This window comes from Anomaloglossus baeobatrachus, chromosome 3 (assembly GCF_048569485.1).
Source record: "Anomaloglossus baeobatrachus isolate aAnoBae1 chromosome 3, aAnoBae1.hap1, whole genome shotgun sequence".
Taxonomy (NCBI): domain Eukaryota; kingdom Metazoa; phylum Chordata; class Amphibia; order Anura; family Aromobatidae; genus Anomaloglossus; species Anomaloglossus baeobatrachus.
Genome location: NC_134355.1, coordinates 203,157,208 through 203,176,300, shown reverse-complemented (window position 1 = coordinate 203,176,300; position 19,093 = coordinate 203,157,208). Strand labels below are relative to the sequence as shown.

At 49.2% G+C, this 19,093-nt stretch overlaps 1 protein-coding gene across 2 annotated transcripts in view; it reads right to left on the bottom strand.

Annotated features, from left to right (window-relative positions):
• LOC142295128 (protein unc-93 homolog A-like) overlaps window positions 1-19,093 on the bottom strand; it is a 592,827-nt gene that overhangs the window by 413,002 nt on the left and 160,732 nt on the right. The window lies entirely within an intron of this gene.

Sequence of the window (19,093 nt, the reverse complement as noted above, 5' to 3'; positions counted from 1 at the left end):
GAGCATTGTTGTCTAACCTTCTTCACTACACCACCTCAATTAAAAAGGGGTTTAGTGCCCCACTATGGAGCCTGTCAATAAAACCTACTAAAGAACCAAGTGGAAAATTTATAGTACGCAAGGATATCAACATGGTGAGGCCTCATTGAGTGGCCCAAATATGTTTTCACTTGGCCTAGCGAGTGGTTTTTAAATGGAATAAGGTTCATTCTGTTTCACAAACACTGCTTGGGTCGGGTGAAAAGACATTTGGGTTTTATGTATTTGTGACATAAAAGATCCATGATTTTTGCAGGTTATGATTAAGAGTTTTTTTGCTTGAAACGTGTAAACCAGATTCGGCATATGTCTGTCTTTTCTTGTTCAGTTTTTATTTTTTATATGGAATAAAGATGAGGTTTTTTTGGAGTGCTCGATCTGTCTACCATATCTTCGAGCATATGATTGAAGATTTTGGGTCCGTGCACCTGTGTAGGTGAGTGTAACAGTGTGTCCCTCCCCCGCCTGTGCTCATGTTGTAATAGTCTGTCTTTCCTTGACTGTCCTGTATGTACTACTGGTGGGGGATTGTTTGTTCTTCTCAGCATGGGACTTCTCCAATCCACAACTTGGTAAACAAGAAAGAGCCAGGACTTCTAAAGTCCATTCATGTATCAAGTGTCCAGGCGGAGTTGGACTCTTCTGCCCACCTAAGGGGCTGATCCCAGGAGAGAAGAACAATGAGACCCATGTTAGTTCAGTTAGTTGGATCTCGGCTGGAGAAGGACTAGAATCTATTGCTGAGGCTGGATCCTAGAGCCTGTGTATGGACTGTCACAGATTGGAGATCAGTGGCCACGTGGGATTGCGTTTTGTTGTTCACCTTGTTGGACTCAAGGAACTCATATAAGGACCATTGCCATATTTTCCCTGGCATCGGAATACCGGGAGGTGCCCCTGGATCTTTTGTTTTGATATGGACTCCTTGCAGACTTTAAGGATTTATATTTGTTTGGTGCTTTATCTTTGTGGTTTCAATAAAGCCCTTTGGATTGTTCCTTGGCCTGGCATCCCTTACTGCTCTGCCGCATACCCCATCACAGTGAGCTGGTTTCTTTTTCTCTTTTTCAGAGAGGGAAAACATGTCTGCTCTCTGCAGGCTCCTGGAATCACTGACAGCTGACAGATGACCTGGCTGTGAGCAGGTTATGTCACTTAGTTCACCAATAGTCACAACGGGACTCTTACTTTATGAAAGTTAAAGCTGCTGCTAGATTAAGGGCAATGGGGTATGACCTCTGGTGAACATTTGTTTGATGTCACCTTCTCACAAGGGGAGCCTATGCCTTTTTTTCTCTTCTATTTTGATATCCAGCCACAGTGAAGCTCAAATGTGAGGACTGTAGCCTGTTTTTTAAAACTTTATTTATTTTGTTTTACACTACCATTGCTTGCAGTCAGCAAAATGACTACAACTAATTGCAAACACGGAAACAGGGGGGGGTGGGCGTGTATAGCAGTCTGCAACCAATCACAGACCCTGGCACAGAGGGTGGGGTAACTAGTGAGTATTGATGAACCTTAATAAACAGGCCTGGAAAAGAGTCTGATTGCAGTCTGATCCTCCGGGAAACATGGTATGTATAATTATCCTGCTCTTAGTACCATTTAACTTCCATTTGTAGCCCCACCAGCGCCTATTACGGTCAATTTACAGCCTAGAATGTCTCCTCCCCATTGACTTGTATGGAGTCCATTGTCCAGAGTCAAGTTCAGCTGCTGAACTCGATTTTTTTTTTTAGTATGTGCTGGTTCGTCAAATGTCCACAGGTTTGCTCATCTCTGATTGTAACATGTCAGTATATTTAGGCTGCCTGAACTATGGTTAGCATGACGACGCTGGCTGCATAATTGCAGTTAGGTATGTTTTACTTTTATTCACAATGGTGCACACACATAGTGAGACACCTGTAAGTTAACCCCTTCATGACCGAGGACATAACGATACATCCTAAGGCTATGTGCGCACAGTGCGTTTTTCGCTGCGTTTTTAGGGTGCGTTTTTGTCCTCAAAACTGCATGACTTTGCTTCCCCAGCAAAGTCTATGAGTTTTGATTTTTGCTGTCCGCACACAACTTTTTTTTAAGCTGCGTTTTTGAGCTTGAAAAAAAAATTGGACATGTCAATTCTTTCCTGCGTTTATCTGCGTTTTCCGCCCATGCAATGCATTGGAAAAACGCAGCAAAACACGGAGATCAAAAACACAGCAAAACGCAGCCAAAAACGCACCAAATCGCGTTTTTTCGACGCGGGTAAGTTTTTATCGGCCAAAAACGCACAAAAACCCAGCATCAAAAAAACGCAGTGTGCGCACATAGCCTAAATCATGAAGGGGTAATCACCACCGGCTGCTGTGGTGAGAGAGCAGCAATCCCTGCACATGTCTGCTGTTCTGAACAGGTGCAGGTAGATCCGTGATACACCCACACCTGACAGCGCAATTTAAATGGCCATGTGGGGAAAATAGCCTGTCCCCACACCATCATAGGCCCGTGATGCGATCATGGGGAGCCGATCATTACCATGGTAGCGACGGGTCATGTGATGACTCCTGTGGCTAACATGACGTAGTTCCTGTTACTGGCGGCAGAGCAGCTCTGATCAACAGAAATGAATCAGCGATCAGACTGCTGATCCTTATAGTTCCCTAGTGGTACAAGTAAAATAAAAAAAAGTAAAGAAAAAGTTTTAAAAAATGAAAAAATATAAAAAACCCCCTTCAAAGTTCAAATCACCCTCCATTCGCATCATTGAAAATTAAATGGTTAAAAAAATAAAAAATATACACACATTTGGTATTGTCGCATTCAGAAATGCATGATTTATCAAAATATGAAATAAATTAACCTGATCGGTAAATGGTGTAGCGGCAAAAAATTCCAAACGCCAAAATTATGTTTCTTGGTCATCGCAAATTTTTCGCAAAATGTGTACCACCCACATGTCAGTAGCAGCCGGGCTGCTCGGATGCAGACCCGCAGTGTGGCTAGAGGGATTCTCCAGACCCAAATGAAAAGGGGACGTATTTGTACAGGATTTGCCGTAGTCAGTCTGTGACACCACCCACGGTGTGTGGTGAAGTATGGCACCACTGCTGCTGCTGTGGGACACCTGGGGCGATTGGATAGCAGCTGGTTGTTAACCCCTCCGTGGGTAGGGATGGATGCCTCGGGACCCGGTGACTTGGTGCAGGGGACGGTGATGGCAAGAGTCGGCACGCCTGGTCAGACCAGGGAGTCTCTACTTACTCACGGTTAAAGAAATCAGACAAGTCCAGTGATTAACCAAGGTGCAAGGTGGCCGGCTGCCGCAGCCAGGTGTACTCTGGTCTCCCACCCAGGCTGGTGGTCTGTGTCACTTTCCTCTGCACTGTGTTGTGATGTGGTGGACTTCCTGGTATGGAACACGGCGGTCCGCTCCCGGTACTATTGTTGGGAACCGTGCCTGTTGATGCTGACCCATGGGTTTTACCAGGCCCTGGCGGATGCCCTATCCCTTTGTTGGTGGTTGTCACTTTTCGGGACTTAGGTTGGGACAGGACCTATAATCCTGCCCTCAATTTGTTAATTAGCTAGGCCGTTGGTTCCGGTCCTGGCTTCAGGGTCCAAGTACCCCCTCTGTTCATGGTTTCCGGGTTGATTCTCCGGTGTCGGTACCGGCAGGCTCCAACCCTGCCCCGGTCCACCTCAGATCTCCGGCTGCCATCTTCCCATCTCCTGCTAGACACGGACCACAGTCTGCCACATAGCCAGTGTATCAGGGCTTCAACCCCGGCGCCTGTTAACTTGAACTCCAGACCTTGACAGATCTGGACTCCACTTGAGCTACCGACTAAACTCTGACTTAACTGCAAACTGACTGTTTTTCCCGCCCCGGGCTCTCCATACTCCTAGGTGGGCATTCTCCTTTTGCCTGGTCCCGCCCACTGGTGTGCCTGTCTTTCCCTCGGGGAGATGACTAGGGTTTCAGGACAGCTGTGTGTAACCCTGTGAGGGAAGGTGTTATGCGGGGGCCTATGTGTGACTACCTGGTTTTGCCAGTGCGTCATAAATGCAATACCAGGCAATCAAAATGTAGTATCTGCACATAAATTGTACCATTAAAAACGTCAGCTCGAGGTGCAAAAAATAAGCTATCGATGAGTCACAGATCCCAAAAATTTAGAACGCTACGGGTTGCAGAAAATGGTTCAAAAAGTGTGCCACTTCTGATTTTTTTTAACTCTTTAGATAAAAGTAAACCTATATATGTTTGGTATCTACAAACTCGTACCGACCTGAGGCATCACAGCGATACATCAGTTTTACCATATAGTGCGGGCTCATACTTTATTCACGAGACTAAGGTGGTTCATATTCTATATTGGAGACCATGTGGGAACTCACACTGTATATAGAAGGGCTATGTGGGGGCTCACACTATATATAGATGGGCTATATGTGGGCTCAAATATGCTAATGAACTTCAACTCAGTCTCTGATGCGATCGGATCACAACTGGGGAGGAGAGGGAGGGAGCATTTTTTCCCTCTTCTCCACGGCCTCTCTTGCCGTATATCACACTGTACTCGGATGACATCAGAATGCAGTGTGATGTTTCACACGCACCTATAGACGTGTATGGGTGAGTGTGAGCCGAGACTCACTGCCAAATGGCTGCAATTGCACATACGCCCTTGGAAAAAGCCATGCCAAAACGCTTCAGGGTGTCGTCTTGGTACGATTTTTCAGCATGTGGCTGTATTATGTATATTTTTCCTTACTTGCCTATGGCAGCATTCTTGTGTAAAATGTAGTTTATCAGGATGTCCTTTTTTTCTTTTTTTCTGATTTTGCATAATCAATGTGGTATTATTTTTGTGTGTCAATTTTGACACTACTTATTTATTTTGTGAATGGTGATTAGTATTTTTTATACACATCCTGATATTCTTGAATATATCTCTGTTTTATTATTTGCCAATGCAATGTAAATATATCTACTCCTCAAGGTCGTACTGTTTTTCCTCCTTATGTCATTGTCTTGCTGTGCATAATTTTTATGATTTTTTTATAATCTTTTGATTTGTCACAATAAAAATTAATTTTGAGTATTTAAGCCAGTGTAGTGTCTTTATAGGTTTATATGCTGCAATTCTTGTCTTATGCTGATATGGCATGAGAAAAGAATCACAGATGGACACTGCCCCATAGTTTTACATTGGAGTGAGTGCAGTCCAATTTTTATCAGAGTTAAGGTATGTGCGCACGTTGCTTTTTACCTGCTTTTTACCTGCTTTTTTGCTGCTTTTTCTTCTGCGCTGTTTAATGCCAAAATGGATGTGTTCTTCTATTCAAGCAAAGTCTATGGGAATTTGGGTTTCTTGTTCACACTATGTTGTTCAAAATGCTGCCTTTTTGTGGCAGAACTTTGGTCAAAAACTCAGCTTTTCAAAGAAGCAACATGTCAATTGTTTTTGCCATTTGGGTTTTGCACTGCAAAGCTGAGTTTTTGACCAAAGTTCTGCCACAAAAAGGCAGCATTTTGAACAACATAGTGTGAACAAGAAACCCAAATTCCCATAGACTTTGCTTGAATAGAAGAACACATCCATTTTGGCATTAAACAGCGCAGAAGAAAAAGCAGCAAAAAAGCAGGTAAAAAGCAGGTAAAAAGCAACGTGCGCACATACCCTTAATCGTCCATGTAAAACACAAGTGGAGCTTAGACTGGCCAGCACCTCTTCTGATGCGGGTGTGTCAGCGTGTATCTCTATGCAGGTCTCACGCTCAGATCTGGAGAGTGGCTGACCAGTCTGAGCATTGCAATGCGATCGTTGTCCGTGTTACACACCTGTCTGACTGCGCCCTAATACTTACCCATAGTAGTAGGTATGCCATCCTCAACTGCTTCCATGACATTCCTTACTGATGCTAGTGTCAATCTCCTCTCTGCTTCCCCTTCCTTGTGGGATGTTATAGCTACAGAAAAGATAAAAAGGAGCACCAGCAGACACTACTTCAGAGCTTATGTATCAAAAAGGTACAATGTCATTTCATTTATTCACAGGAGGGGAGATGATCCACCTTTCCCCCCCTAATCCTGGTGTAACTCCAACTGAGACCTTTCCCTGCAGCAGTCCCATGATTCCTCTCTCCCCCTGTGAAGTAAGTTAAACTGACTGTACCTTTGTGATACATATGCTCAGAAGTAGTGTTGGCTGGCGCTCCTTTTTATTTTTTCTGTAGCTGGGATTCTGAGTACGTTGTCCGTACATAGGGCGTCCAGTGTGAAAGCTGTATACTGACTCATTGCACTAGAGGCTGAGTTATATGAGTGGTCTTATGTCACTCACACAGTGTAAGTTCCTTGGCCCGTTTTTGGGGATTTTTCTTTCAATTGCTTTTTCATGTCTGATTGAAAGCTTTGCGATTAAACCCTTTTTTCTGTTGTTTCTTCCACCAAAATCCTATTTACCACTCCACACCAGGGGTAATTGGTTAGTCGGACACAAGGGGATGGCCACCTAGAGGGCGGAGCCAGACCAGGGGACTAGACAACCTGTTGGGAGGGGACAGCATTCAATAGTCAGAAGTCTAGAGTAGTGAGTGAAAGTGGAAAGACGTGCCTAGAGCTGGGTCGTGTAACGGTGACCCAGGGGCACAGGAGACTGGTCGCCAGGGCAGGTACACCCGAGTATCGCTGGGACCAGAGTACCAACAGGGCACAGGGCCCTAGGTCAGGTGACAGTTTCACACGGCCTGTCAATTACCTGCACAGTGAGGGGACCTTCACGGACCTCAATGACCCACAGATCTGGGGGCACCAGCAGTAAAACAAGGATCAGGGTTTGGGACACAGACCAGCCCTACAGGGTCCACATGGCCCGCCATACGGACTAGGAGACTGCCACAAAAAGGTACAGTCAGGCCCAAAACTGCTCCATGCTACGGGGACCCAACTACACAGAGGATGCCGGAGACAGAGTAACCAAGTCATCAACTGGCACTGGAACTACAGAGACCTGAACCAGCTGTCTGAGGGTCAAGCGTGAGTAGAGACTGTTAACTACAACCCACGGTGTGGTCTCCCTTATCCACGTCGAAAGCCTCCATCATACATCTCCCCGGACTCAGCCCTGCCTGCGGAGGGCCTACCACCACAGCTGCCATTACCACCAGAACTAGGAGTAACCAACTCAGCAGCGGCGGTTCCACTATCCTAACCGCAACCCGCAGGTGACGTCACACCAATGACTTTAATCTCCCCTGTAAATACTCCCCATTAAAAAAGCACCCAGGGCACGGGACCAGGTAACGCCCACCAAAGTGACATTCCCCAGTTTTACACTGCCCGGGACTGAGAACCCCAATCCCTGGGCAACACAGCTTTTTCCTGGCACTATGAACAGGATATGGACTAGGCCCGTTAACCCGGCGACGTGCGCCTTATGGACTGTTTTGTGCAAAAACTACCACCATCTTTATTTCTGTGAAAAACTGGCTGCGCCATCACTGTGCCAAAAGCGCGGAAACAGAAATCCCGCCTACTAGTCCTGAAAGCGTGGGCAAAAGCAGGCAATAACCTGACCTGGAAGCTCTCAGGGTGCACCAGTTACCGCGAGAGTGGTGAAAATAACCAAGGGGGAACAGAAAGATGCAGGCATCAGATGATGGAAGTGTGGCAGCGCCTTCCCCGGTAGTGCAAGGAGACGGGAACGCAGCGGGACCCGCTCCGGTGGCACAAGCAGCACCAATGGCCGAAGCGGCCGTTCCAATAATGCCGATCACCTTACCGTATGTCCCAGGCGCAGCCTGCCTGCCCCAGTATGATGGCAAATCAGACGCCTTGCCCGAATTTAAAAAGAACATTTGCACTGTGCTGGACATGTACACGATGACCGGTAGACAAAGAGCATCTGTGGTACTGGGACAGTTAACGGGTGCAGCAGAGTTGGAAGTGGAGACCTGGTCAGATGACGATCGGGCCTCAGTGAAAACTATATTTGAGAAACTCAAGGTTGCCTTTGAAACCCACACCGAGGCAGAGTTCAGAATGGGGTTTTATAACTGCAAGCAGCGGTCCCAAGACAATATCAGAGATTACGCCTTGAGGTTACAGGCAGTGCTGCGAACCTTAAGACTTGTGGACCCCCTCAGTGACCAGGAAGGGAACAAAATGATGGTTGAGCAGTTCCTGCAGGGTGTACAATCAGTGGAAGACCGCAAGCAGTTGCAGCTGTGGGCCCTGGAGCACCCAGACGTGAACTTTGTTATTCTTAAAGACTGGGCCATCATAGCCTTGCAATCCCCTGAGACCACTGACTCTACCCCCCAGTCCTGGCAAGCCAGCACCTCCCCTCTGTGGGTGGAGCCTCTTTCCTTAACTGTGGCAGAGACTAGAACGCAGGTAGCGCTCCCTGGTGCTCCAAGTGATCTGAGTTCCCAGGTGCAGCAGCTGAGCAAAGACATGGCCAGGATCCTCAAGGTGATGCAGCTCCAGGCAGATTTCAAGCCGGCGGAGAAGATCCAGCTAGCCGATTGCCCTGGGGATGTTCCCTGGATGCGAGGAGGAAGGACCCCATCACTTAGAGGGAAGAGCAGCGACCGCTACAACTCGTCAGGACAACCCATCTGCCGTAGGTGCCAGAAAGCCAGCCTTCTTGCCAGAAGGTGTCCTTTAAACTGGCATCCCCTGGAGCCAAGGACCAATCCCCAGAAATAAGACAACAAGGCCCAGCTGATTGGCATGACCGGTATGTAGGAGGACGACCCATAATATCCATCACCTTGGATGGAATTCCTACTTCTGCATTGTTAGACACCAGCTCGCAGGTAACAATCATCCTGTATATGTGGCGCCCTGGACAAGCCAGGACATCACAGGTACTGCAACAACACACCCCACACCCCGGTTAGGCACACCAGCCACACACACACAAATCCTTGTTGCCTCCCTCCAGGGGCTGATGTCCACACCAGGTGGGGCGGAGCCAGGCGGTTGGCTCCTCCCACTGAGGAGTTCACAGTCCTGGAGGCGGGAAAGAAGGTCAGATAGATAGTGACAAGGAGTTGGAGAGTGAGGGAAGTAGTAGTGGAGGAGCAGACTGACCATGTCTGGGTACGTGTCCCGGGCACATACAGCAAGGTTGGCAGACGGTGGTGACCGTCTGCAGGAGAGGCAGATTGACGCACAACCGTAAGGACCGTGGCCCGCCGGTACCGGACCGGGGAGCGAAGAGAAGCCAGCACCATCCGGCAGGGCCTACGGACCCCGACCAGGCTAGGAGTCGCCGTTAAACCGGTCAAATCCGTCAGCGACGGAACCTCTGGGGTTTCCCAGCAATAAAGACCCGACTGAAGGCAACCGTCCAAACCGTGAGGGAGATAAAGCTACCGCCAGAGCTAGAGCTCCCAGGGCCAGAGCCTGCGGGCAACAAAAGGGGCTCCCTTAGCCAACACACCGCTGGGGAGCGGGTTACCGGTGGGAAGCCATCGGGGCCAAGAACATAACACCGGTGCAGGGAGAGACCGTTACCGCCAACCGACCGGGAGTGACCGCCGCAGCCGTCTGTGGGACTCGTCCATCCAGCCGTTTGTTTTACAAGAGACTCAGTGTGCGTTACTGGCTGAGTAAGTACCACCGTGCCGTCTGGCACTGCGCTGCCCCGCAACCCTGCACCTGGCCAGGCCCCGCAATCCACCAAACAGACAATAACTCCGGGCCCCGGGACTACCAAAATCCCCCTACCCACGGAGGGGAGAGAAACATCCCAGCTGCTCCCTGTCATCGCTCCCGTGATCTCCGTACAGAGCAGCGGTGGTGCCCCAACCTCACCAAACACCGTGGGTGGCGTCACGAACCGACATCCCAAACCCCAACAAACCACCCTTTTCACTCACGGGCGAGAAGCGCCGCTCGAGTCCCTGGATCCGGCCCACCGCTCGAGCCACCGAGGCAGCAGCAGCGCCAAACCCGAGCGTGGTGAGCAAGTGTCCCCTCCCCGCCCGCGACATATGTACTGTATAAGAGGTTCTGGTCAGATGCTGAACTCACCCGGCCCAATGCAGGCCTTACCATCAATGCCATCAACGGTTTACCTGTGACTCAGATTGAGTTTAAAGAAATGACCATAAAGATTGTTAGAGTTAGAGAACCAAGGACTGATTGTGGTAGAAAATGATGCTAGTGATAAGAACCCTAAAATGATTCTGGGGACAAATGTTATTGAAAACTGTTTGGGTGAAGTGTTGTTTTTGCTCTAACAGATTGCTGAGACTGCTGGTGCAGGGCAGCAGAGGGTCCTGCAATGAGAAATCCAAGCCCTCCTGCAGAGACAACAGGTAAACTTGTCTGGTGGAGAAATTGGCAGTGTACGGGTAATTGATGCTGGTCCTATTGTGGTACCCCCGAGAAGTGAAATGATGATATGGTGCCGGGTGGCCATAGGCCTTAACGGACAGGACTACCAGGCAGTGGTAGAACCCCTACAGTCTGAGCACTGGCCCACAGTTTTGTCAGCCAGAGGGGTAGTTGATGTCCGGAAGGGAAGAGTGGACGTGCGAGTGTTAAATTACGTGGAGGAGGAGACCAGATTGCCCAAGTAAGCTACCATTGCCAAACAATTCACTGTCACTGAAAGGTCTATCCAGGCAGTGGAATCCTTAACCCCACCAGGGCAGGCAGAACATGACAGTCCCCAAGATCAGTTAGAGGGTTGGTGCCAAGAACTGCATGTACTGTAGGTACTGATTCCACACCTTCACATCAAAAACATGGTGTCTATCGGGTACTACAAGAATATGAGAAGGTCTTCAGCAAACACCCATTAGATTTTGGGAGAGTGAAAGGGGTACAACACCATATACCCACAGGTAATCATCCACCCATTAAGGAGAGATATAGACCTATTCTACCCACATACTATCAATGTGCCAAAGAGATGTTGAGGAACATGAAGGAGGCAGGGGTCATTTGAGATAGTTGCTGCCCCTGATCAGCCCCACTGGTTATGGTAAAGAAGAAAGACAGCACCATGAGGATGTGCGTGGACTATAGGCAGATCAACAAGATCACTCACAAAGACACCTATACATTACGACGTATTGAAGAGTCATTGGCTGCATTGAAGGCTGCTAATTACTTCTCTACCCTAGATCTTACCAGTGGCTACTGGCAGGTCTCAGTTGCCGGAGAGGATCGGGAGAAGACCGCCTTTGCCACCCCCATGGGTCTGTGTGAATTCAACAGCATGCCGTTTGGACTGTGCAACGCACCAGGAACATTCCAGAGGCTAATAGAATGTTGCCTGGGTCACCGCAACTTCGAGACCATCCTGGTATACCTGGATGATGTCATCGTACACTCAAAAACCTACGAAGAGCATCTAGAACACCTGACGGAGGTATTCGAAGCCTTGGCGAAGTATGGGATGAAGTTGAAGCCGTCCAAGTGCCATCTGCTGAAAACCTAAGGTCCAGTACCTGGGGCATGTGGTCAGTGCCGAGGGAGTGGCCCCCGACCCAGAAAAGATAACAGCTATCAAGAACTGGCCTAGGCCAAATACCATCAAAGAGGTACGTCCGTTCCTGGGCCTGGTGGGATACTACCAGAGATTCGTGAAGGGTTACACGAAGATGGCTGCACGCTTGCAAGAGCTCCTGATGGGCAAGGTCAAGAAGGGCAAGACTTCTGGTCCTCCATTCACATGGGGTGAAGGAGAAGAAAATTCCTTCAGACAGATGAAGTTTGACCTGATAGGAGATGAGATTCTGGTGTATCCTGACTATCACCTTCCCTTTGTGCTGTACACAGATACCAGTAATGTGGGATTGGGAGCTGTACTGTCCCAAGTGCAGAATGGCAAGGAAAGAGTGATTGTCTACGCAAGCAGGAAGCTTCATCCTACTGAGAGGAATCCCGAAAACTATAGCTCCTTCAAGCTGGAGTTCCTGGCATTGGTCTGGGCAGTGACCGAAAGGTTTAAACATTACGTGGCAGCTGCAAAGTTCACCATGTACACTGATAACAATCTTCTGAGTCAGAGGATTGTTATCAGTCTTGGTGCGCTGGAACAACGTTGGGTGGCACGACTGGCGAACTATGACTTCATCATTAAATATTGAGCTGGTCGCAAGAATGCCAATGTGGACGCGTTATCCAGGATGCCTCACCTGTCTGATGAAGGGAAAGATGAAGATGAACTAGAAGAAATTGAGTTGCCAGCTTTCCCTCTCCCCAGTGATTCCAAAGACCATCAACCTTACAGTATGCGGCAAGAAACCACATTGGACCCCTTACCTCACCATGGGTGGAAAGAAGTACAAGATAATGATCCTGCAGTGAAGTTGATCAAAGAGTTTATAGTCCAACCAGATTCACCCCTGGATCCTAAAGCCCCACCAGAGACTGAGAATTTGTGGAAGGAAAGAAGCCGATTATATCTTCATCGATGTAAGCTTTGCCGAAGCCTCACTAACCCTTAGACACATGAGAGGGTATGTCAAATAGTGATACCGAAAGCCCATGTTCCGTTAGTCTTAGAGGCGTACCATGATCGAGCAGGACATTCTGGCTGGAAAAAACTGGAAGCCTTAATGCATGATCGATTCTATTGGGTTGAAATGAGAGCTACCATAGAAGAATGGTGCAGAAACTGTGGTCCTTGTATGTTGAGAAGACAAGATGGTAACCGTCAGAAAGCACCACCACAACCCATCATCACTAAGCAACCTTTGAAGATTGTTGCCCTGGATCATGTCAAGTTGAAACCCAGTCGAACAGGCTACACCTATGCTCTCCCCATGGTAGACCACTATTCCAGATTCCTGGTAGTTGTACCTGTCAAGGACTTAACAGCAAGTACTGGAGCCAAAGCTTTGCAAGCTCACTTCTGCAGACCTCACGGGTACCCAGAGCAGGTATTGACAGACAGAGGCCCTGACTTTTAAGCTGAAATCTTCCGAGAATTCTGCAACTTATACGTATGTAAAAAGATACGTACTACACCCTACCATGCCCAAACAAATGGAATGTGTGAGAAGATGAAACCCCCCGTCATCAATTTGCTGAAGACTTTACCACTTGAAGAGAGAAATCAGTGGCCCGAGAAGTTGCCTGATATGGTGGATATGTATAACAACGTAAGCTCTACAAAGTGCACCCCCACTTATCTCATGCAAGCAAGAGCTGGAAGACTACCATGAGATCTTGAAATGGAAGTCGAAATGCCAGAAAACAGCTCACCAGATGAAGACTGGGACTCCAACTGTCAAGCCCAATATAGAAGGATACAAGACTATGTTGAGCAGAACTTGAATCGCAGTTGAGAAAAGCAAGAAAAAGACTACAACACAAAAGCGTGTGCTGATCCTCTTATGCCTGGAGAAACAGTTCTAAAAAGAAAAAAAAAATTCACAAACTTGATGACCAATGGGAAAAGGAACCCTATGTGGTACTACTTTCTAACTTTGATAATCAGAAAACCTGCCTAATCAGTAGAGTTGAGTGCGGTTCGCGGTTCGTGGTTCTCCAGTTCGCGGTTCGAGTGATTTTGGGGGCTGTTCTAGATAGAACTAGAACTCGAGCTTTTTGCTAAAGCTCGATAGTTCTAGTTACGTTCGAGAACGGTTCTAGCAGCAAAAAGCCAAGCTAATTACTAGCTGGCTTTCTGCTGTAATAGTGTAAGTCACTCTGTGACTCACACTATTATGAAATTTCAGCGTATAGTGTGCGGGAACAGCGCATTCAGATCACTGCTGCAATGGCGATCGATTTTTTTTTTTTCCTTGTCTTCCTTCCCTAAGCGCGCGCGTGTAGTGGGGCGGGCCAGCATGTCAGCCAATCTCAGACACACACACAGCTAAGAGGACTTTTAGCCAGAGAAGCAACGGCATGTGTGATAGGATGTCCATGTCACATGTCCCTGCATTATAAAAACGGGTATCTGCCCGTCCGGACGCCATTATCTCTTCTGCGTCTGGGTGTCAGTCACCGCTGGCGTAGCTCCTGTCTCCGATACTGCTGTGTACGCTCTACACACAGCGCTATACAGAATAGGGATAGAAGTTTCTATCAGCCCTTGTAAGGGCTAATAACAGCAGGCTCAGAGCCATAGGTGACAGTCAGGTCCGTGGAAACAGATTTTAACAGCTACAGATAACAGCGTCTGTGTAGCTAAGGTCAGGGACTTCCTCACTGCATTTCCCCATTAGGAGGGATAGAAAGTGAGCCCTTTGCACACTCAAGCTCATTATTACTAAGCCATTATACTAGCAAACACTGAGTAAACTTAGTGGCATCCTAAAAGTGGCTGTTGGACTTCCATTAGTGCCCCACTGGTGCCAAGCTATTTCCAGCACCTCTGCATTACACCCTCCTGCTTTGTTTTTAATAAGCTATAATAATATCAAAAAATGCTGCCAGTTAGTGGCATCCTAAAAGTGGCTGTTGTACTCTATTTGTGCCCCAATGGTGCCAAGCTATTTCTAGCACCTCTGCATGACACCCTCCTGCTCTGTTTTTAATAAGCTATAATAATAGCAAAAAATGCTGCCAGTTAGTGGCATTTAAAAAGTGGCTGTTGTACTCCATTTGTGCCCCAATGGTGCCCAGCTATTTCTAGCACCTCTGCATGACACCCTCCTGCTCTGTTTTTAATAAGCTATAATAATAGCAAAAAATGCTGCCAGTTAGTGGCATTTAAAAAGTGGCTGTTGTACTCCATTTGTGCCCCAATGGTGCCAAGCTATTTCCAGCACCTCTGCATGACACCCTCATGCACATTTTGCAACGCTATTTTTATAGCAAACTAAGGGAATTCCTTGCTGCATTTCATCATTAGGAGGGATAGAAAGTGAGGCTTCCTTTACTGTCCTGGTACACACAGAACATGGCCACTGTACCCACCTGCCCACTTTTGCCACGCTATTTAATTTGCCCAAAGAGCTGACACTTTTTCTGCCATCCTAAAATTGTCTGGATTACTAAGTTAGTGTTCCTTTGCTGCCAAGCAAGGTACAACATATGTGCATTCTACACTCCTTTCCATTTCTGTAACGCAATTATTAACTGCAGGTAGCCAATCTGTTACGAAGGTGCAGGCGTGGATATAATGTTGCCTTCATCCAATGGTGGTTCTCTCGATGTCTGACAGTGTCGCGGACGGGGAGGGAGCCGCCGCCGCTGCGCTGGCGCTTGGGTCCGGCGCTGCTGCAGCCTGCTGCTTGCTGCTCGCTGCTCGGTGGCTCAAGTGGTGGGCCGGATCCGGGGACTCGAGCGGCGCTCCTCGCCCGTGAGTGAAAGGGGGTAGTTTTTGGGGTTGTGGAAGTCTGTTCGTGACGCCACCCACGGTTTGTGGTGAGGTTGGGACACCACCGCTGCTCTGGACGGGGATCCCGGGAGCGATGACGGGGAGCAGCCGAGATGTTTCTCTCCCCTCCGTGGGTAGGGGGGTTTTTGGGTGGTCCCGGGGCCCGGTGAGGGTAACTGGAGAGTGGATGGCAGAGTTTGGTGAGGTGCAGGGTCGCAGGGGCAGTGCGGTGCCAGACGGCACGGTGGTACTCACTCAGCCAATAACGTACACGGAGTCTCTGGTAAAACAAACGGCTGGATGGACGGGTCCCGCAGCCGGCTGCGGTGGTCACTCCCGGTAGGTTGGCGATGACTGCCTTTCCCTGCACCTGTAGTGTGTTTCGGCCTCGATGGCTTCCCACCGTTAACCCAATCCCCAGCGTGGATAGATGCCGAGGGAGCTCCTTTTGCCCGCAGGCTCCGGCCCTGGGAATTGTAGCCTTGGCGGTGACTGTATTTCCCTTCACGGTTGAGCGGTTGCCTTCAATCGGGTCTTTGCTGCTGGGAAACCCCGGAGGTTCCCGTCGCTAATGGATTTGACCAGTTTTACGGCGACTCCAAGCCTGGTCAGGGTCCGTAGGCCCTGTCGGATGGTGCTGGTGTCTCTTCGCTCCCCGGTTCGGTACCGGCGGGCCACCGCCCGTCCCCGGTCCTACGGTTCCGCGTCAATCGGCCCCTCCTGCACACGGTCACCACCGTCTGCCAACCTTGCTGTATGTGCCCGGGCCACGTACCAGGACACGGTCAGGCTGCTCCTCTACTACCACTTTTCTCCTCACTCTTACTACTCCAAAACTACTCTCCCTTCATTTCCCGCCTCCAGGACTGTGTACTCCTCAGTGGGTGGGGCCAACCGCCTGGCTCCACCCCACCTGGTGTGGACATCAACCCCTGGAGGGAGGCAACAAGGATTTGTGTGTGACTGATGTGCCTAACCGGGGTGTGGGGTGTGTTGCTGCTGTACCTGTGATGACCTGGCTTGTCCAGGGCGCCACAACAGCTCAACAATACCATCTGTTTCCACTTCCAAAACAAGTGAGGACCTGCCAATCACACTCCCGCTTACGGGTAAAGGGGTGGAAGTTCTTCGTGAAAAAGCATGTGTGACTGCTGTCCCCACAGTCACAGAAGGTGAGGAGTACGCAGATGCCCTTGATGGAGCAGGCGGTGGTTGCACAGCCCCGCTAGACCGCACAGTAAAATTCCCTTTGCGACTTATGCTTCATTTTAAGTCTTGTATTTGGTGGGATCGACAGTATGCTGCAAAACCACGCAACATGAAAAGCACTGTTTGCAGTTGGGTTCATAAATGATTCTTTTACTTTCCCAAAGCAAACAATAAGAACCATGCATTAAATTGAAATAATAGAACAATCTATTCAGTGGCCTACTGCTTGCTAAGGCCCCACTCACACTTGCGCTATTTTCACGCAAACGGAATCCGTCACTACTGTATTACAGTTCATTTATTTACAGTGTAAGCGCGACACCATGTGGACACATGCGGGTAGTGCATGAGTCATGCTGTCGTTCTTCCACTGTAAATAAATGAACTGTAAACATTAGTGACGGAGTCCGTTTGCGTTGAAACAACGCAGATGTGAAACCAGCCTAAGCCCTCTGCGTAGCAGCAGTAATTGTGTGATTGTGTGTTTGTGTGTGTGTGTGTGTGTGTGTGCGAAGACAACTTACTAGTGGCGCATCACAAGAGCTTCCCAGTTATCTACCTAAACATAGACAAAACACATCACCCACCCTGAATACCCTTGTTAGCTGAAGCCTCACAGATAAGGCAGATGATAACAGTGTGAATGCAAACCACATAGCTCTGCAACACAGTCATGTAAATATTGAAAAGCAACATTCAATGCAAACATGTGTCGCTGTCCCTCTATGATTTAAACTGTACGTGACAATTTGACAGTGCAGAGGCAGCAAGTGTGATTGTCTATATAGTCGTCCTACCCAGAACAGATATGTGTTTTTGACTCGCCCACCCCAGGGCTATGGGACACCCGGTGTCGGGCCGGACTAGTCCGGGGGTAGTCAGTGGTGGCGGGGCCCGGCTCCGTGGCCCTGGTGGGTGTCAGTTTAAATATGGCTGATGAATTAAAGTTTGTGTTCGTGACGCCACCTGTGGTATGCGGCTATTGAGCCGCCGCTGCTGTGTAAGGCCTCCGGGGTGATGAAGTGGCAGCAATGATGATACTGCTCCCCACAGGTGGAGCAATGCCCCGGGGCACTGTTGGTGCTCGTGAGAGTCTATGGTGTAGTGGAAGTCTAAGCAGCTAAAATAACAGAGACCACTCCAAGGGTGCAGTTCAAGTTCTTTACTCACAATTCTTGTCAAAGCCGGCAGGAACCCTTGGACTGCTGGGACCACTGTCAGGGACCTCCGCCGTTTCTGGGTGATTCTTGGAGCAAAACCCGGTGCCCTTCTCTTAAGTGTCTCTGTCTTCTGCTGTCTTCCTAAGCCTTGCCTTTTATAGGGTAAACCTGGCTTGGCCTCCACAACAGCCTCCAGGCTGGGGGGTCACCTGTCGGCTGATTACCCCTTTTCTAGAGGTGCTGCTGTGGGCTGTGGCCCGGGGAGTTTACAACTTTCCCTGGGCCTCGGTTTTTACTGTTTGGAGATCATTTTGCACTCCTCCGGTTTCTAGGGACCGTCCCCTGTTGCAGCTTGATCTCTCCACCGATGTTCCTGTGGAACAGGCCACCGCAGCTCTACAGCTACTCGTGGCCCTGGGACCCCTTCTGTTCCCTGCTTGGTGGCACCTGGACCCTCTGAGTCCCAGGATCTTCACCAGGAATCGTCTCTTTCTTCTTTTCAGCTCCTGACTGACCTGGAGCTCTCTTTCCTTTCACTTCTCCTTCTTGCCTGCCTCCTGCAGGCCTCCTTCTCCTTCCCCTCCCTCTCTCTATCTGCTCACACTAGACTTTCCTTTCTGTGTCTGCTCTCTTGTGGCTCCTCCCACCTCCCCAGTTGCTCTGATCTACCCTATAGGAGCAGGGATGGGTCTTACGGCCCCTCCCAGCATGCAGCATGGGAGGGTAACTGCCACTATCCCTGGTCCCAGTGTGTTCCTAGCAATGGGTGTAGTGTGGATTTACCAGGGGACCGGTGTTCACTCCCTTCCTCACCCAGAATGGGGCATCACACCGCTGGATGGGGTGCAATGAACTGTGGCGACGGAAGCCTCAGGGGCGCCACATTTTCATAATAAAACAAAGTGTTGCATGCACGCATTACTGTCTGGGCACAGCCTACCGTACCCGGGTAATGTGATGTCCAGTTGCCATAAATAGAGACTTCACGCTCCTATCATGGTTAACAGTATAGACAGCACCGGAAGAATGTTGGTCTGTGGCACAGAATGCTGCTCACTGACGTTACGGTACTCCTCACCAAACTCCAAAATGACTCCCCTCACAATTGAACGAAGTGTTTCCGCGGTTGCTCCTTCCTGTGTGCCGATTTACCCCAGCCGCAGCCTAACTCCAGTGTTTGGCCAACTGAGTATGCTCTGCCTGACTGTGTCATTCCTGAGGCAAAGTCTTAATTTTGGGCTACAGCGCATGCTCGTTTGGACTGTGCCTGAGTCATTCTGCGACCTGCGGCTCAACACACTTTCACAGGGCCCTGGTGCTTGACTCACTCTCGGGAGGCCACTAAAACTAACTGCACCCAACATCAGCCCCAGGTGTCCCCTTACACTGCAGTGG